Genomic DNA, 21,791 nt, shown 5'->3' on the forward strand with positions numbered 1-21,791 from the left:
GGATGAATAATTTCATTTCATGATGATCAAAATAGTGTGGATTATATTATCAGAACTCTTTTTTTTTTTTTTTTTGGTAGAAAAGGCTACCCAGAGATGGATGATATCTTTGAATACATTTATTATTACTACAAAGTTATCAGCCACTATTTAAATTTTTAATTATAAAAATTTAATTGAAAAAATAAATGTTGTTTTAGTCGTTTTACAAAAATTACATATATAATCTATTAAAAACAAAACCATTTAAAAAAATAAATTTAATCCAAAACATTTTAACTAGGCATGGGTAATTCTTTCCCAAATAAAGACTAAAATAAATTCAATCATGTTCTGCTTATAATTGAGTCATGCAACTGGATAAAAATTATATAAAATTTATGTAAAATGATTATTCTATCATTTGTTTTTTTATTTGATTATATGACTCAATTGTAAGTATAATATTAATTAAATAAATTTGGGTGCTTTGTGAGGCATGATTATTTCAGAATTATTTGAAGTTGAATCAAATAAGTCAGGAGTAATACTACACATACATCATTTTCATACAACATTTCCCATACAACATTATGTGGTAAGATATGATTGGCTAATTTAAAGTTAAAGTTAAACTTTCACTCAATCACATCTTACCAGATAATGTTATATAACAAATATTGTATGAGAATGATATATGTATAGTATTATTTATAAGTCAGATAGTGGCCACAAAAGACAAAAAAAAAAGAGACCACTACCGTAATGGCAATCGGCAACACCACTAACCTCCGCTCTATAAAACCCTGCTTCTAGCTTATATCAAAATCCAAACAACCAGCTGCTTACGAATACAAATATTCACTTGAATATTTGATTCAACATTAACAAATAATTCAACCATGGCGCCCCTCAACGTAACCACCATCAGAACCTCATCAGATGGCGCCTGGCAAGGCGATAATCCTCTCAACTACGCATTCCCTTTACTTATTATTCAAACTATCTTAGTCCTTCTCATCAGCCGCTTCCTCGCTTTCCTCATTAAACCCCTGCGTCAACCCAAAGTCATTGCTGAAATTCTTGTACGTTTTGAATGTTTTATTTATTTATTTTTTCATCATTTTCTTTTTTCATGATTCGGAATTTTTTTTTTTCCAGGGTGGGATTTTGCTCGGACCATCTGCTCTGGGACGAAACAAAGAATTCTTGCACTTATTTTTCCCATCATGGAGCACTCCTATACTCGAATCAGTAGCGAGCGTTGGTCTTCTCTTTTTCCTTTTCCTCGTCGGCCTTGAAACTTGATTTAACTACAATTCGTAGAACGGCAGAAATGCTTTCAAGATAGCGCTAGCCGGAATTACACTCCCCTTCTCTTCGGAGCTGGAGTCTCCTTATTCTCAAAAAAAGCCGTCTATGCAGGAAAAAATGTGGGCTACGGCCAATTCCTCTTGTTCATAGGCGTGTCTCTTTCCATTACAGTTTTCCCGTACTGGCTCGCATTCTAGCAGACCTCAAACTCCTAACAACCGAAGTGGGTCAGACGCCATGGCCGCTGCAGCCTTCAATGACGTCGCTGCATGGATCCTGTTAGCCCTGGCTGTAGCCCTCGCGGGTAATGGGCCGGGTCATGATGCCAATCAAAGCTCGTTAATATCCATATGGGTTCTCATTTCAGGCATTGCCTTCGTTGCTTTCATGCTTATTGTCGTCAGTCCCTAATGAAACTGGGTTGGCCGCCAGTGCTCATCCGAAAACGACGTCGGCGATGAAGTTTATGTATGTTTAACCTTAGCCGGCGTTATGTTATCAGGATTTCTCACTGACCTCATCGGAATTATGCCATTTTTGGTGCTTTTGTGTTGTTTAACGATTCCAAAAGGAGGTGTATTTGCGGTAAGGTTGAGACGAAGATAGGATTTTGTGTCGGATTGTTGCTGCCGCTTTACTTGCGTCAAGTGGGTTAAAAACCGATGTGGCGAAGATACGAGGTGCGGAGGCGTGGGGGCTTTTGGTGTTGGTGATATCAACAGCTTGTGCGGGAAAGATATGGGAACTTTTGTGATGGCGATGATGTGTATGATTCCCGTTAGAGAATCCTTAGCGCTTGGTGCTGATGCACAAAGGAGTTAGTGGAGCTGATTGTTCTTAACATTGGCAGGGAAAAAAAGGTGAGCTAAATGATAACCTCTTTCATCATTTTTATTATCAATAAATACCATTTTATAATATAAATACAATTACTTCTTTTGTATAAAAATGTAAGAATATATTTCACCTTTCACATTTAAATTGGATTTTTTGTTTAGTTCTTAAATTTACAATATTTAAATTTGAAATTTGAAAATGTAATTAATTTTCAAACTATCATATTGGTAATTTACATGCACGAATAAGAAGATTTTGATTTAATAAATTAAAAAAATGCATTTTTTATGTATTAATATCATAAAAATTTCATTATTAATATGGTATATTAATACACATTTTTTTATTTTATTTATAAAAGAATATTTAGGTTTACAATTCAATACCACAACTTTTTATAACTCCCGATATGGTAGCTCGTCATTAATCACTCATAAAATAAGTCTATCTGTTTGTATGGGTTTTACCTATCAATTATAAACTAATCAATCACGAATTACTACGTCGTCGTGGGAGAATATTAAAGAAGTTGTCCACTAACATTATTGTTACAAAAATTCATTCAGACTTTCATTGGCAGCTTGTTAACATCAGCAACTATTCATCAAAAACAAATATTCCCCAATTGGCTTTTTATAGTGGTGCAATAAATTGTTCTTCAGTGTCCTGTCAACTTTATGACCACTATAAAATTATGATTCCCACGCCGCATTGTTTAGTATAGCGTAACAGATTGATCAAAATATTTTAACTGGGTTAATTAAAGAAATGATTTGTTTGATGAGTTAAATTTTTTTTGAAGCAATGTGTTATGGTGTTGATCAGGTTCTTAATGATGAGGTGTTCGCAATTTTGGTGCTCATGGCACTCGTACTACTCTCATGACAACTCCAACAGTTTTGGCGATTACAAACCCCTCCGCAGTGTTACTACTCAAACTCGACGACAATTGGAGCGAAAATCAGCGAATGGCGAGAAACCAGAAGACGAATTCGGATCTTGGCTTGCATACACGGTCCTGAAAGCGTTCCTTCACTCATCAATGTTATAGAGTTAATGAGGAACACCAAGATATCCCGTCTCAAACTCTACATCATGCACCTTGTTGAGCTCACTGACCGCTCGTCGTCGATTGTTATGGTCCAGAAAGCTCGAAAGAACGGCGTTCCTTTCATTAATAAAGTCCGTGGGGCATGTCAAATAATCAAATAGTCACTGCATTGAAACATTAAGCAGCAGGGAAGAGCCATTATTCGCCATTCGACAGCCATTTCATCGTTGTCTTCAATGAATGAGGACTTTTCCATGTTGCGGAGGACAAGAGGGTGACGATGATCATCGTCCTTCCACAAACAGTGGAGAGGAGGAGACGGCGCAAGGCGATGGATAGCGTTTTACCTAGTTGGAGAGAGGTCAACCGGAAGGTTTACAGAATGCACCTTGCTCGGTGGCAGTGCTCGTCGACCGTGGATTTAGTTACGAGTCTAAGACGGTGGGAGACTCAACCGCTTCCATGCCGAAAAGGGTATGCATTGCATTCGTCGGGGGCCCGATGATCGGAAATCTTTGGAACTAGGCGGCAGAATGGCAGAAACAAGCAACATTTAAGCTGACTCTAGTAAGGTTCATTGACAGCGACAATGGCTTATCAAGCAGCGAGATTAACTACGAGGGGAAAAGGTAAAATTTTCCAACATGAGTCAATGATTTTAAACAGTGATTATCTAGTGTGCTGAAATGCTATGAGCAGGAACCGGATGATGTCGCACTGGAGGGATTCAGAGGAAGTTGAACGAGTCAGTGAGACAAGAGAAGATGATGAGCAACATCAAACAGGAACTGCTAACGATTGGGCAAAGTAGGGATTACGACCTTGTATTAGTTGGGAAAGGAAGGTTCCCATCAAATATGGAGGCAAAAATTGCCGATAATCAGGCCGAGAACGTGGAGCTGGGACCGATTGGAAACATTTTGGCTTCATCACACTATTGCATTTTATCATCCGTTCTTGTGATCCAATGCCACCACAATGCTGAAGGAAATGAAACTAATGTCTCTAAAACGGTTTCTGACAAGATAATTCATGCAAGGAATATAGCTGAAGGATCCCGTGTGTGAGGATGATTAGGAAATTAATGTGCACGTGCCTTTATAGCTCCACTATTCAGATGTACAAGTATGTTTGGTGGGGAACCTGAAGTTCAGTTCTTAGAGATCAGCTACTTCAAGCTTAACTGTTAATTTGGACTTCCCTATATGTATATAAATAAGGTCTTCGGATCTTATTTACTTTTTGAGCTGTTTGGTTGCGGGTTATTCACTATTACTGGGTTAATATCATCTTATATTATTTATATTACTATGTTTGGTTAATAAGTAATATAAGATTCTGATAATTTTCTAAAACCAATAGTAATCACTGTTAATTATACAGGTGGTAATCTGAATACCACAATTTTCTTAGATATTTTGAGATTACTGAGTAATCTTATTTTTGTTACAATTGTATCCCTAACTATTACAACTTTTGGACAAAAATGCTCTTGTTTTGAAAACAATTTACAAAAATATTCATAGACTATTTTATTCTTATAAACAAAACTTTTGGACAAGAATGTCCTTATATTGAAAACAATTTACAAGAATACCAGACTTGGCCACTATCGCCCTCCGTCGGCCACCACCACTACTCGCCGATGGACGCCTTCGGAACGATGAACTATCAATTAGATCTGGCCGTCCATGCGTCGATCTGGCCGTTGTTAACGAGCAAATCTTTGGCCGTTGTTAATGACCAAATTTGTTGATCTATCTGGCCATTAACAACAGTTAGATCGGCACATGACTACCGACTGGTGGTGGTGGGATGTTTTATTAATTTTTAAACTTTTATTGTGAGGGTGTTTTAGCTAAATTCTCAAATGTAGGGGTTAAAATTAATCTAAATACTATTAAAAAATAAGGGCAATTTAGTAATTTATATAACATACCTAAGGGTGTGCAAAAAAAAAAATCATTAACCGAACCCAATTTTTTGGGTACTTGGTTCGGGTATCAGGTATATATTTTAAGAGAACCGGGTACCTGATACCCAGTATTATTAAAAAAATAAAAAACTCGTTTTTTTTAAACCTCATTTTCCTTTAACTCTTTTTTGTAAGTTAACGGATCCATTACGCAGCGGAATTTAAAAAAAAATTATTCAAGATCCCCTAACCTTTAACCCATGATCATTACGCCATTTACATTATTTAGCATAAAAGAAATCAAATCAAAGAAAATATATCATACCAACATTGGAGGCTCCTTCGATGATGTTGGATTCGCAAGCCAATTCAAAATAGAAGTGCACTCCCGGTATCCACACGAAGACAAGACTACCGTCGATGAGGGACTTCTAGGCTAGGAAGATCACTCACCTACAAGAACAAATCACAGCAGAATATTTCCTGGAAAGAAAAATTATTTTCCTCACAAAAGGGGATGACGTTTTTGAGAGAGAGAGAAGAGTGGCTAGGGTTTCAATTTAACAACTCAATCATTAAATGATTTAATTTTTAATTGCACTTAAATAGTGCACACTAAATCCTATGCTGACTTGGAATAGCCATCTATTCCAATTCGAATAGCAAACAACTTATTCCAATTTGGAATAGATTCCCCGTGCAACCAAACATGTCATTTCTAATTCAAATTTAAAAACCAAAATTTGAAATTCATATTATCAATATTAATATTAGATAACATCCATTATATTTAAATTAAATTCAATTCAAATTTAAAAACCAAATTTGAATTTCATATTATTAATATTAATATTAGATAATATCCTTTATATTTGAATTCAAATATATATATATATAATCTCACTAATTTAATTTCCATATAAAATTACATTTATTTAAGCAACAATCTCAACAAATTTAATCGCACTATGAGATTACCAAAATGCCCTTTCATCATAAATGATGAAAATATCCCTCTCACGAATTATGTTCTTATTCTGTCTTCTATGTGTGCGACCCAAAGGCTCCTCATCGTATCGATAGTAAATAGTATCGCAATTGACAATCAATCAATCATTCCACTCGACATAGACCAAGATTGGCCTCTAGCCAAGCTCATGGCCACTTGATGGATCCAGATTCAGAAAACCGCTACCTATCAATGATATGGTTACCTTGCAATTCAATATTTTCATCATCTATTATCTGATCAACGCCGAGGTATAGAAGTAGTATCAACCTCAGATATCCTTGATATGTCAGTATTCGGTTATTGGACCAATGATCGGAATAGATTGAATTGAGCTGCAATTCAATCCCACTGTGGCTATAGATTTAATGTCGTTGCCATCTATCAAATTATTAAGTGAGATAATTTCTCCCGTACCCGGGAGTGATGAATCCTCTGTTGATCCACCATAGTCTTAATACACTCCTTAATATAGCCAATCACGATCGTATTGATAGCTCTAAATATAACTACGTTGGGCTAGTGTCAAACTACATCAATCGGTGTACAAGGCGCTCAAGTGATCTTAAGTCTAAGGATCACATGTACCACCATTCGTTAGAGGATTTATTACATAGACACAAGGGTTACAATCCATATGGAATCCTGATCAATTTCCAACCAATTCATCAACACAACACACTCCAAAAATCAAGTAGAAATTCGGCCAAATTGAAAACATGAACTAAGGCACACTTACTTGCAAATCCGGACCAAGACAAGTAGAAACACTTCAAGCCTAAAGGATTACTCCACCAACTTAAATTGATTCACCACCAAATCCCATTACCAAGACTTGGATAAAGAATGCACACTCAAGAACAGACAAGGTCTCTCAAATGGATAAACCAAATTTCATATATTTCATAAGCTAATTGTTACAATGAAATAGTTGCCCTTATATAGGCAAATACAAGGATAAACAAGTAATTGACAAATACATTAAAATGAAATAAACTTAACTAATATTACAAGCTATTAATTTACAAAGCAAGGCCATGCCTATTTAATGCAAAAGAGATATGATTCCCTAATTCTAGGATCTGTCTTTAACCACCCTATTAGTTGAAATAAGCTTATTTCATTAGATCAAAACTTGATTAATAATCCTAATTAAGTCTACTAATAAGGGTGTAAAAATTTGGGCCTTGAGAATCATGCAAATGGATCCAATAAGGGTTCATGTGGATCTTTGGAATGAGACTTGGGCTGGATTGAACCTTTTCAACACTAGGACTTCTTTCTTGGTAGGCTTGAGCTTCCCTTATTGGGCTTGGACTTGGAATGGTTTGGGCTGAAATTCTTGGGCTCTCTCCTTCCTTGGAACTTGCTTAGGTTGAATTTCCTCTATTGCTTCCCACATTCCATAATCCAAGTGTTTTAAGACTTGGAGTGAGATTCTTCAATTCAATCGAATTAGCAAGTGTTTTAGGACTTGCAATTCCTTGTCCACTTATGTTTACAAGTGTTTTAGGACTTATAAACGTATCAAATCCTCTGGTGGGTCGGTTCAGTGAACTTGCCTATAAGCAAGCACCCATGTGTTGCACCAGGTTGTCACTGAACAACCTTGACAAGTAAGATATGTTAATACCTTTCGACAGGGTCGTCCAACACTATGATAGTCATACTGTATTATTAGTGCCCTTGGTCAAGATAATACTGGGGCTATGGACGTTTCTAGAATGACCACCATATGTGCTCATAGGATTTTCACTATCGAGATTTCAAACACTTGATGCCTTTATCACGGTTTTACCATCCTAAGGACATATACCATTTTCTTATATGAATATAATTAGATCATATGGCATAGATAAATGCCTTTTATTGATAATGAAATATGATTACAAAGAGTCAATACTACAGTAATTTATTGGCTTTAGGGCACCTACTCTAACACTTTCAACTTTCAAGAGGCAAAAGCCCTTGTATTTGCCCTAAAAGTCTAACCTAGTAACCCGCACATTTCTTTCCAATTCTCCATTCCAATTGCTATTTGCATCTTCTTGATTTCTTCTTCAAATCTTCCTCTCAATTTTGTCCATCACGTCAGACATTTTCTTGGCTTCTTCATGTTTGAGTCCTTTGTAATACTTTCTTTCTAGCTAGTATACTCGTAAAATAATCAGTAAAACTCATTAAAAATATATATAAGAAAATACACATATAAACGAGTAATAAAGTATGGGCCCATATTTAATTTTTTTTATATACAAATATTTACAAAATATACTCAAAATAGCAACTTGATAGTGTAGCCTAACCCTTCCACTGCGTGATGTTCCGAGCGACCACAACTCACCTATTGCCTGCAAAAACATTAAAAACAACAGAGTGAACACTAATTGCTCAGTAAGTAAACCCGCTATGCTAAACTTCTCTCTTTGTTGCTTAAATTCTGAATTTTATTTTCCTTACATCTCATTTCCTGATTATTCTCTATTCTTTCTCATTCTTTCTCTGTTTTGCTTTATGTTTTTCTCTAAATTTTCTAATTTTTCACTACTCACGATAATGAGCATGGTATTATGCATATTCATGATGCAAATGCACAAATGCATAGATTATGCATTTTCTTTTCTATTTTTCTTATTCTGTTTCTTTTTCTTTATTTATTTATTTTTTTTTTTCTAGTCTTTCTTTTCTTTCTATTCTTTCGTTTCTGTCTTTCTATTCTTTCTTTTCTTGCCGCATGGATTTGGAACCTTGGCCGTGTGAGTGAATTCTCTAATTCTGGGTACAGTCCTCATCCACACGCACTTCTAACGGACTGTACAATTCTTCTTTCTGAATTCCGAGGCCGCTCACTAAAAGCGGCGTGTATGTGGGGCTATGTCACTCACGGGCTCCCTATCGCAATAGCCTTTTTTTTTTTTTAATCTATTTACACTTCTTTAACTAAAAATTCAGATTTGAATATCTTTAATATTCTCATTTCTTTCTATTTTCTCTTTAACATATTTTAGTGCTTTCTCATACTCTTATGAATATGTATGCATGTAGATGGTTTCATGCTTATAATTCTTTCTAAATTCACATGTTTAAATGCAATTATGCATTATGGAATGCAAACATGTCATTCTCTACCATCTACAAGCTCATCCCAAAGTAACACATAATCATACTCATAAGTGCACTTCTCTTTGACATTTCATCAAACAATTCATGTGCACAAATCAACACTAATTTGGCTACACTTATATCACTCTTATAAGCCAACAAAAATTTGGAATAAAAACCACAATAAATAAAGCCAAATCTACCCAAAATACACACTCCAAAATTTCCACTTCAATTCTTCCAAATTTCAACCAAACATTCATCAAGTATCAAATACACCAACACAACTTCTCATGGATAGGTTCTAATCATCATTCAACACCAAATCCATAAACAATTCTACATATAACACATATATATATGCATAAAGAAAATTCTCTACACAACATAACTTAAATCATACTTAGGGTAGGATTTACTTACCTTTGATATGGGCAATTCAACCCTTTAAGAATCTCCTTTGATCAAACTCTCTTCCTCTTAAATCCTATGAGCACAAACTATCAAAATTCAACACTTTAAAAAATTAAAAATCACTTCTTAGTGCAAGGATCTTACCTAAAGTGCTTGGGATTGAAAATCCACTCAAAAATACAAAAAATCTATGAATTTCTTTTGAAAAAGAAGTGAAGAAATTGAGAGGATTTGGAGGAGAAGGTGGCGTGAAAATGGGTTGAAGAGTGGCTAGGGTTTCACTCTTAATCCTTGATATAACATAAAATTATATATAGTTTTCCATTTTGCCCTTGCACTTTCTTTAAAATTTCATCTATGTCCCTTAATCAATTACCATAATGCCCTCATTTTTATTGCATTCTCCATGAAATTCTATCTCTTTTTACTCCCCACAATTTCAATTAATTTTGTGTGAAAAGACCATTTTACCCTTAATGCAAGTTTAAGGCATTTTCTTCACGTTTTCTCAAAATAATTTTAGCAAAAATCAACTAAAGGTATAAGAGCATAAATTAAATTATGTACCTCCATGTGGGCGTTACATCCTTTCTCTCACTTTTTTCCATCATGTCAGACATCTTCTTTACTTCTTAGCTTCTTCATTCGTCAATCTTTGTTTCAAGGTTTGGTTTTAAACTTTTATTCATCACTATTCTTCTTATGCTATTTTAAGTTCTTAGTTATGATGTAAAGATTTTAGTCAATTTTTGTTTTATATATATATATATATTGGGTTCAGTTGATTAAATATGGACTTTGGAGAGTATTTTTGTTTATTTTCTAATTTTGTCTATAGTTGTTCATTTGATCTTTAATCGTGTTGAATTTTGAGATCTTGTTAAGTATTTAAGATATTAAATTAAAAGCTGATGTACTATATTGGAGGAATTGTATCTGCAAATTGCAATGTAAAAAATAAAAATGCAAGGAAGGTTATGCAAATTCGGGTCATAAACAAGGTAACCGAAAATCGACTCGAATATTCGGGTACCCTAAAAAGCGGTTCAGTTTTTGGGTACCCTTTTAGGGGTACCCAATTTTTCAGGCAAAACCGGTTCGGGTACCCGGTTTTGCACATCCCTAAACATACCCACTATTGTGTGTGATTTTTTTGGAAGCTTAGAGATCTCAAAAGCCCACAAAATTGTAGTTTGACCCAGAATCAGTGTGACTAGAATAAGCTTGACCCAGTAAAAGCTTGTCGTAGCGACAAATCTTGACAGCTGTTTGACAGATCAGAGGATAAGCATCAATCTCTAATATTTCAGAGAAGATAAGATTAGCATTGATTGTAGTGGGATCTCACTGCACAATTGCAGAAATCATAGGATGCATACCAAGTTTGATTGCAATCCTAGATTTATCTCTATTTCCTTTGTAAAAACCATGTATAAATACCCCTAAAAACAATTCAAAACGGATTAGACTTTGCTTGTAGAAAAAAGGCATATTTTTGTACCTCCCCAAGTAATAAAAACAATAGTGGACATAGGCTGCAGTTATAGCTTGCCAAACCATTTAAAAAATCCTCTTGTGTTCATTCATTGTTTGCATTCATATTATTATTCATTGTTGATTCCAGTGATCATGCACACATTTGTTCTAATTCTGTCAAGGTCAATTGGATCTCTCTGATTGGTGCAATTTTTTGAACCAACATTTTGGTGCTAGAAGGAGAGCCCCCAACAAGCTCTTTATTCCCAGCAGGAAAAGACAATTTCAGTGACAACCATACACTTGAAATTCCCTATGGCTCGTACAAGATCCAAGGCAATCACCAAAAACCATGATAACATGGACACAACCCATCAGGAAGTGAGTCAGACTGCTACTCATGGCCATTTGACACCAATGCCACCACCACAACCGATCACCAATCAGCTAGGGGCAAGGACCTCCAACCCAGGAAATAGTCAACTGATGGATATGATAAGTTCGTTGGTTGTACAAGTAGTGCAACAAAATATGGCAGAATTGAGAAAAGAGCAGTAGACCAACCTAAATCTTGACCAGCCACATTTCACTAAGCCTACCCCCAACAAACAAAATATGCCAGTTGGCGACCAATTTGGTTTGTCAGCAGCAAGGAGCGACTGTCATCTTGGGTAAGAAAAGGCACATTCCACTCACAAGCGCGAAGCCTTGGAACAACTTAATCCTAGAAGGCAACCAAGCAAGGAGCTCGTGGGGGAGAATGAGAATAAAGGTCGCCGGGGAGATTCTTATCCTAAACAACGAAATGTCCAGTGCTAGCGTGCCGGTTTTAACCCACGCCAAAGGCAAGCTCATACCTTTCAAGCACATGAGATCAACCATGCACCCTAACCTGACAATAACCAACATTCAGGTTCTAACCAACATCGTGGGCAAGAGCACGATAATACATACCATCCTAGCTATCATGATTTCACCTTGTACACAAGACATGATAGGTTCACAAGAAACCGATCTTAAAACTCATATTCTTGAGGTGAGATTGAATAGAGCTCGTGTACAGAACCCTCCGGATAATGCAGAGTTAGATCAAGTGCAAAGAATGCTCGATGATCTGAGAGCCCGCTAGAATAACTCTACGGAAAGGATAGTAAGTTCTCCATTCTTGGAGGAGGTTTGTTAGGCCCCACTTCCCCAAGGATATTTTAGGGTGCTATAGAATAAGTTCGATGGGAAAGGAGATCCTAGAGTCCACATAGAAATTTTTAACAATCTGATGGAATTGAATCAGGTCTCTGACTTGGCGAATTGTGAATGGTACAAAAGACTCAAGGTGAATTCGATCCAATCACAACAATAGTTTTTGTCATTGTATCTCCAACAATTCCAAACAAGGAGACAGTTCACCGTGCCTCTCAGCTACTTGAGCAATATTTATCAAGAAAAAGATGAATCTTTGACTTTGCATTTAACAAGGTTTTAGAATGAGTAATCCAAAGTTATAGATGCACAAGAGGAATCGATCCGGACCTTATTGATTGGCGGAATAAAGCCACAAACAGAACTATGGAAAGAGCTTCAAAGTGAAAATCATGTGAGTTTGGCCAAATTCTATCAAATGGCGGCCCAACATTAGTGAGTTGAGAGTTCATTGGCAGTGATAAAAGAATAAGATTGCTCAACAGATAAAAGAAGAGGCCTTGATCAAGGTGACAAGGATCAGAATAGGTTCTAAAAAAGGCAGCGAAAAAATTTTTGTCAGGAGAAAGAGCCCTTTCCTCGATTTCCAAAGTATACTCCTTTGGTGGAGGATGTGGCTCGAATTTATGAGGTCTCTTGAAAGGCTAGAAAATTGCCTTCCCTAGAGAAAATGAGGGGGGCACCAAACAGAAGGGCTCGACACAAGTATTGCAGATTCCACAAAGATATTAGGCATAACACAAATGATTGCTCAGCCCTAAAGGATGTAATTGAAAATCTAATAAGGAGAGGTCATCTGAAAGAGTTTGCGAAAGGAAACCAAACTCATGATAAGTAGAATGACCAGAACGATCAACATCAGCAATTCCATCAGCCTGACGATACCATGGTAAGAATTATCTATAGGGGACCTAACATTGTGGGAAACTCTAGACATGCTCGCGAGCAATATGCATAAGAAGCCATAACAAACTTGACTCTCCGAGTTATGAGTTTTGAAGCAAGGCTGCCAAAGCAGAAAGTGAAGTGATAGGCTTCACAAAAGAAGAGGGCGATCTATTACCTTGTCCTAACCATCATGTGATCGTAATCATTATAAGGATTTGCAATAGCTGAGCTTTCTAGATAATAGTTGACAATGGTAGTATGGTCAATATTATCTACTTAGGGGCCTTCCAAGAAATGAGGTTCACCAAGCGGGATCTGAAACCATGCCTGCCACCATTATATGGATTTATTTGGGACAATTTGGTTCTGAAAGGCACAATAACTCTGCCAGTGACTCTCAGGGAAAAACCCTAGATAATGACAATGTGGCGGAATTCTTGGCGGTTGACTGCCTGACCACGTATAATGTCGTACTAGGGAGGCAACTTTTAGATGACCTAAATGCGATCACCTCAGTTTGTTGCCAAGCAATGAAGTTTCCTACTCCTAACGGAATTGAAGTGGTAAGGGCTCTCAGACAGACTTTAAGGAATGTTACAATTAGGGGTGTGGAAATCTGGTTAACCAAACTGGATTATACACTTTTCAAACCAAACCGGTTTTCAGTTTAAAGGATAATTCAAACTGAAACCAAATTGAATTATCGGTTCCATTATCGGTTAACCGGTTTATAAACTGATTATAATAAAATTTGAAGTTAGACTCTTTAGAATAGCAAGGACACCAAATGGTGCCTCACAATTGTCAATTTCAAATACCCCAAATCACAATCCAACGCTTACATAACTAGCAAACCAACACTTGAGATGCACAAAATCAGTCTCACTTAGTCTCAGATTGAGACATCTCATAAACAAAAACACAGACGTAGAGCTTCCAAACAAACCCTAAAGCAAAAAAGCTACCAAACCATCGAAGAAGAAGAAGGTTGAAGTTCGATCATGGCGTTCTCTTCTCGCCTCTTATCCAAATCCAAACAGAAAAGTAGTGAAAGAGAAGAAATGGAGAAGAAGAACAAGAAAAAGAAATAGAAAAGTGAAAGGAGAAGAAGATGAAAAAGAAAAGGAAAAGTGAAGAAGGAGAGGAAGAAAGGAAAACGAAAAAGAAAAAGGAAATTGGTGAAGGAGAGGAAGAGAAGAAGAAAAGTTTGAAAAGAAAGAGAAAGGAGAAAAAGATGAAGGAAAAATAATTGAGTGGATAGGCATACCCAAGAAATGTGTAGGAGAAACAGGCTGCAGTCTGCAGTCTGCATACCTAATACCCAAGAAAAAGTTGGGGAAAAAAAGCAAGGATATTTTATTTTATTTTTTTCAAAATCGGTTTCGGTTAACCGGTTTAATATTGCCCTTAAACCGTTAACCGAACTGGAAATTTGGTTTGGTTATTTTTGAAAACTGAAACCGAACTAGTTAATTTGGAAAATCGATTTTTCGGTCTGGTTTTGCTCCGGTTTCCCGATTCGATTTTTTTGTTTTTTTTTTTTTTGCAACCCTAGCTACAATAGAGCATCAATTGCAGCAAAAAAGTGGCCACATTCAAAGACCATGTTATTGTGAAAACCAGGCCAAAGCTCGGGCCTTTGGAAGATACAATTGATCCTCGCATCAATAAAGAGGAACCTTTAGTTGGGCCAATAGAAGAGTTGCACGAGGTTTCTACCAATGATGAAGATCCAACTCGCATCTTGAGAACAAGAGTAACTTAATCAGCAAGTTGGCAGATAGATTGGTGGGTTTCTTGAAACAGAATCTTGATTTATTCGCCTGGGTTCATGCGAACATGGTGAGAATAAATCTCGAGGTGATGTGCCACTGACTGAACATCAATCCTGAAGCCTAGTCAATCAGGTAAAAAAAAGGTCGATGGATTCTAAGCACTCTCAACTGCTCAAAGATGAAGTTGATAAACTCATAAACATCAACTTCATAAAAGAAGTGAAGTATTCGGATTAGCTCGCCAACCTGGTTTTGAGGAAGAAATCAAATGGCAAGTGGCGGACTTGTGACGATTTTACTGATCTCAACAAAGTGTGTCCCAAAGACAACTTTTTGCTACCTCAGACCAGTTAGCTAGTTGAAGCGACAACTAGAAACGCACTACTCAACTTTATTGATGCATACTTGGGATACAATCAAATCCCGATGTATTAGCCTGACGAAGAAAACACCTCCTTTATTACTGACTGGGGTATTTATTGTTACAGGGTTATTTCATTCGGACTGAAGAACGTTGGAGCAACCTATCAGCGTTTAGTTAACAAAATGTTTGCTGAACAAATTGGCAAACCCAAGTTGCAAAAAGTCAAGAGTAGATGCTCTAGAGCCAATTAATTATTGTAGAATTGACTCTTTGTAATAATGTTCATTGATCAATAAAAGACATTTTATTCTATATCGCGTAAATCATCATTGTATGTATTGATATATGTCCTTAGAATAGTAGAACCATGATGAGGGTATCAAGTGTTTCAAATCTTGATAGTGAGAACCCTATAAGCACATATGGTGGCCATTCTAGAAATATCCGTAGCCCCAGTATTGTTCTGAAGTAAGGGCACTGACAATACGGTAAGGCTATCATAGTGTTGAACGACTTTGTCGAAAGACAGTGACTGATCTTGCTTGTCAAGTTTGTTTGATGACAACTTGGTGCAACACATAGGTGCTTGCAGTAGGCAAGTTCACTAGACTGACTCACCAGAGGATTCCATATGGATGGTAACCCCAATGTCTATAGAACAAATCCTCTAATGAATGTTGGTGCATGTGATCCTTAGACTGGAGATCACCAGAGCGCCTTGTGCACCGATTGTTGCAATTTGACATTAGCCCAACACAGTTCTATCCAGAGCTGTCAATACGGTAGTGATTGGCTGCATCAAGGATTGTATCAAGACTATGGTGGATCGATAAAGGATTCATCACTCCCGGGTACGGGAGAAGTTATCTCATGACATAATTCAGTAAATGGAAATGACACTAAAACTTTGGCCATAGTGGGATTGAGTTGTTGCTCTATCCAGTTTATAATTCAGGTCATTGGTCCAGTAACTGAATACATAATATCGAGAGTAACTGAGGTTGACAATATTTCTATGCCTCGGTCTCGTCGAAATAACGTATGATGAAAGGATTGGATTGTACGGTAACCATATCGTTGACAGATAGCTGTTTCGCTGAATCCGAATCTATCGGGTGGCCATGATACCTTGCTAGGGGCCAATCTTGGTTTGTGTGTAGTGAGACGATTAATTTGTATAAATTGCGATACTACACACTGCCGGTATGATAAGAAGCCTACGGGTCACACACATAGAAGATAATTTAAGAACCAGTTTGTAAGAAGGGCGTTTTCGTCTTTTTAAGCGAAAGAGTATTTTGATAATTTCACAGTGCAATTAAATTTGCTGAGGTCATAGCCTTTATTTAATTTGTTAATTAAATTAAATAAGTGATATTATATTTAAATATGTGTACGCATATATTTGAATGAATTATTGTTTTTGTTAAATGTTTATATATTAATTGAATTTAATTGAAATAACAATAATAATTAAAATTAAAATATCTTAAAGGGGCTTTTTGGATACAAGGGGTGTTTGAGTTAGAGCCCAAGCCTATTCGATGATGGAATAGGGCAAAGTGTACACTATATAAGTGCAATACTTAGTGAATTATTAATTAATTCATTCATTCATTGAAAGCAAAATATTCTAGCCCCTTTTTCTTCTCTCTCACGCTAGATTTCTTTTGGTTGAAGAAAATATTTCATTTTTTTTTTCATCTTGGTTCTTAAAGGCTAAAGAGGATCTAGCAAATCCCTCTTTAGTTGCTTGAGGTTTTCTTCGTGTGGACTACATTGGTTCGATCTTACACTTGGGTCGGTAGCGAAACCCATTCCTTGACAAATTGGAGGAGCCTCCAAATGTGGGTATGGTTTCTTAACCTTGAGCTGTTTTACTGCAGATTTTGATATGTTGTATAAATTGTAAATTTGTGCCCTAATCTTGGTTCAAAGGAACGATCTATAATGTTTAAATAATTTTTATTTCCGCTGCCATGTATGATCGTTTCCTAACATCACATGGGTGAGATGTTCAATATCCTTAGAAAATACCGTGTGTGATTGAACCCCTTGAAGTGTGCTTTTAGAGTAAGCTTTGGAAAATTCTTGGGATTCTTAGTGAATCAGCGAGGTATTGAGACCAATCCAGAAAAAATCTAAGCCTTACTAAACATGAGCCCGAAAAAAATAAAGCAAGTTCATAGCCTGATAGGGTAAGTGGTTGCACTATGCAGGTTTGTTTCCCGAGCAATTGATAGATGCTTACCATTTTTTAAGACCTTGAAAGGCAATAAGGGTTTCTATTGGATAGAGGAATGCAAGAAAGCTTTCCAAGAACTGAAAAGGTGCCTAGGAAATCTTCCACTGTTGTCAAAACTTGTCCCACGTGAGCGCCTTCTATTGTATTTATTGGTTTCTCAGTTTGCAATCAGCGCTACCCTGATGCACAAGAAATGAGGAGTTCAATGGCCCATCTATTACCTAAGCAAGCAGTTACTCGATGCTTAAACGAGGTACTTGAAGATGGACAAGCTCGCTTTAGCACTCCTTGTGGCAGCTAAGAAGTTACGGCCATACTTCCAGGCACATAATGTGTATGTGCTAACAAACTTTCCACTCAAGAAACTGATGTAAAAGCTCGAGGCTTCGGTACAATTAATTCAATAGGTAATAGAACTGAGCCAACATGACATCAAGTACTTCCCAGAAACAGCGATCAAAGGGCAAGCACTGACAGACTTTATTTCAGAGTTTTTCTATCAACCCAAAAAGGAATTGAGCTCGTCTGAAGTGAACACTTTTAATGAAAGCAGTTCAGTAGAGGAAAAAGCTTGAAAGTCTATGGCAATGAACCTTATATGTGGATGGTTCCTTCAATGAAAAAGGAGTGAGAGCAGGGCTCCTGCTTGAAGATCCCAAGGGGGATCCAATTCAGGCTATAATTAGATTCGGTTCTGTCGCCTCCAACAATGAAGCAAACTATGAGGTCATGCTCTCAAGAATTTGTTTAGCCAAGGAAATGGGGGCAGAATTGATTAAGATTTACAGTGATTCTCAACTCGTTGTGCATTAGATCTCCAAGGAATACCAAGCTAAAGAAGAAAGAATGACATCTTATCTCCGAAAGGTAAATTCTGAGCTTGAGTCCTCTAAGAGCTACACAGTGCAACAAATCCTCAGAGAACATAATTCAGTGGTTGATGCTTTAGCTCACCTTGCTTCGACATTAAGTAAAGAAGCTATGAGCTCAATTTCGATTAAACTTTTGCTAAGCCCTAACATTCTCGCATCAGGAGAAGAAATAATGGAAATGGGGAAGAGATGTAGCTAGATGAATCCTATAACAGCCTATTTAAAAGATGGAATAGTTCTTGGGGATAGAAATGAAGCCATAACCATCCGTGCAAAGTCAGCTCGCTTCACCCTTATAAATGAAAAGCTCTGCAAGCGGGGATACAACACCCTGCTATTGTGATGTGTTGACCATAAAAAGGTGGACAACATTCTGAAGGAAATCAACCAAGGAATCTGTGGAAATCATGTCAGGGGATGATTTTGGCATACAAGATACTCTGATAGATATACTATTGGCTGACTGTTTATGATGACGTAACTAACTTTGTTTGAATGTGCGACAAGTGTCAAAGATTTGCCAACATTTCTCGAACTCCACCCCAAGAGCTCACAACTCTAACAAGTCCATGGCCATTCGTAATTTGGGGGATTGATTTAATAGGCTTGCTACCTTAGGGAAAATGAGGAGTAAAGTTTGCAGTAGTCGTAGTCGACTACTTCACCAAGCGGGCAAAAGTTGAACCTTTGGTGACAATAATAGCAAACAAATTAAAGGACTTCGTCTACAAAAACATAATCTGCAGGTTTGGAATCCCACATACTATCATCACTGATAATGGGAAACAAGTTGATTGTGAGGATTTCAAGACGTTTTGTGAAAAGCTCGATATAAGGAAAAGTTTTTCAACTATCTATTGACCTCAAGCTAATGGACAAGTCGAAGCAGTAAACAAAGTAATTAAGTACACTATGACAAAAAAAGCTTGATTCTCTCAAAGAAAGATGGACATATGAGCTACTCGAAGTATTGTGATCATATAGAACCATGGCCAAAAGCTCGACTGGAAAGTCCCATTCTCTCTCACTTATGGATGTGAAGCAATGGCTGCAATGGAAGTTGGAGTTGGCTCGTTTCGGCGATCAGTCTTCGACAAATATATCAATGAAGAGTTGTTGTGCTTAAAATTGGATTTAATGGAAGAACACCCATCTAAATCCCAATTAAGAATAGCCTTGTATCAACAATAGGCAAAGAAATACTTCAACTCAAAAGTAAAGAATCGTGATTTCGAGGTAAGGGATTTAGTCCTAAAGAAAATTGTCCTCGGGGCAAAAGACGCCCCCACTTGGGCCCAAATAGGAAGGTCCTTTCAAGATTTTAGTAAAGCTCACACTAGAAACTTTTCACCTAGAATATTTAAATGACCCAGCAATTTTGCGAGCATGGAATGCTGAGCACATCAGAAGTATTATCAGTAACTGGCTTGGGTTCAGTTTTTGTTTCTTATTTTATGTTCTTTATTATTATAAGTTGTAAGGCCACTTATGGTCAACATTTCATTAATATAAAACAAGCAAATATTATTCTACAACCAAATTTTGTTTTTAAAAGTCTATTGAGATCTCAATCTAAGCAAACATTACAAAAGAAACTCGAAGTCAGAAGCTCAAAAAGGCAGCCTAGCTCTATAGTCATGCCATAGTGCAAGCTTAACAAGGGTGTACCCCACGACCCGACAAAAAGCAACTTGGAAGATCATCGAGAAAAGCACGTTGAGGAGGAATCACTTAAAAACTCGGTGAATAAGACTCGAGACGGGTAACTAACCCAAACTTGACATCGTCACGAGAAAAAGATCCTCTTACCTGTTTGTGAAAAGTTCTTGAGAAAGCTGACAAAAGCACAACTCAAGAGCAAATTTGAGCTCAATATTTATTAAGTTCGCTACCTAAGTTACTTTGACTTCGAAGAAAAACAATAGGCAACAATAAAGAATTAAGTAAAAACGCTTAAACCATTCCTATTCATAATATTTTCATTAAAGAATTGTTCAAAAAAGGAAGTACAAATGAAAATCTAAGTTGGAGGGAGATCTTTGGCCGAAGTATCCGAGGTGGTGCCATCCTTAGTAACCTTGGAAGTATCAGTTGGAACTTTTGAGGTGACCCTTTCCTTAGCCACCCTGGGGTGTTCTTCGTTGACTTTCTCCCTAGGAGCTGCCTCAACAGTAGGCGAGCTAACATTCTTGATCACAAGTTTCTCTTCCTTGATCTCAACCTCACCATCCGAACCTTTATCAAACTTAGAGTTGTTTAAGTAAACAAACTTCAACCATGCAACCTCAGCCCTCGTCCTCTCGACCTTAGTATGATACTCAGAGATGAGGAAGGAAAAGTCAAGTGAGGGATTACTCTCCCACATGAGCTTGACCAAATTTACCAACGTCTCCCAAGCATGCTCTTCGTCGACGGATTTTACTCTGTCGTCCTCATCAATCAGAAAGGCGACGTTTGCTGAGACCTCTTTACAATCTTGCTGAGCCTACAATAGCTCGCAATCTCGATCTATTAGTTGGCTCTTGAAATCCCCAATCTTGGCTTGAGCAGTTGTAAGCTTAGAGGTTAGTTTGTTGTTGAGACCTCGTCGAATGGTCTTGATCTTAGGTCAATGAGCCCTTGGAAGCCTTGACATGAGAAAGCTTATCAATAAACTCTCTTTCCTTGAGAGCCAGGACTTTGGCTTGCTCTACTTTATGTTGATTAAGCTCATCTCTCAACTCCTTGTTCTCTTCCTCTTGTTTCCAAGTCTTCTTGAACGCTTCTTCTCTAAGCTTCATCATGTCTTCTTGAACTATGGTTGCATTTTCTAGTGTATCAAAGTTGTCATGATAGAGAATGTTCAACATCCAAGCTTGAAAGGAAGAAAAAGAAGGTTGAATAATTCTACAAAAGAAAAGAATCAAAAAGAGGAGAAACAAGCTAATTTACCCTCATGATTGTGCCCGTGGCATGAGAAAGTTGCTCATGTGGGAGCAGCGCCTTATAATCATTATAAAGCCTTGTGGACACTGTGCTCCTTACGATGGAGGCCCCCGCAGTGGTATGTTTAGGCTGTTCATCTATTTTGGCCTTGAGCTTGTCGGTTTCTTCTTTGTCGCCATGCCCTCACGAAGAAGCTTTTTGGCTGCTTATTGGCCCAGTAGCCTTAGCCATCGAAATGCTTTTTTTCTTGGCCAAGTCCTTTGCCAAAATACGAGACTTTGCTACCGTCTTTTCGAGCCTTCTTTAAGCTTGCTAACATTTTTCTTCGATCTCTTCTAGAGCTCGGAGTGGTTTTCTTTGCAACTTCCTTGGGGTCAGTTGCAAGCTTCTTCGAGCTTGAAGCCTCTTTAAGCTCACCCCCAGTC

The 21,791-nt window shown here is 37.2% G+C and overlaps 1 pseudogene; it reads left to right on the forward strand.

Moving 5' to 3' along the window:
• Window positions 1-824: 824 nt before the first annotated feature.
• On the forward strand, window positions 825-4,456 carry LOC116116171 (annotated as a pseudogene).
• The last annotated feature ends 17,335 nt before the right edge of the window (window positions 4,457-21,791 follow it).

This window comes from Pistacia vera, unplaced genomic scaffold (assembly GCF_008641045.1).
Source record: "Pistacia vera cultivar Batoury unplaced genomic scaffold, PisVer_v2 Contig763, whole genome shotgun sequence".
NCBI lineage: Eukaryota > Viridiplantae > Streptophyta > Magnoliopsida > Sapindales > Anacardiaceae > Pistacia > Pistacia vera.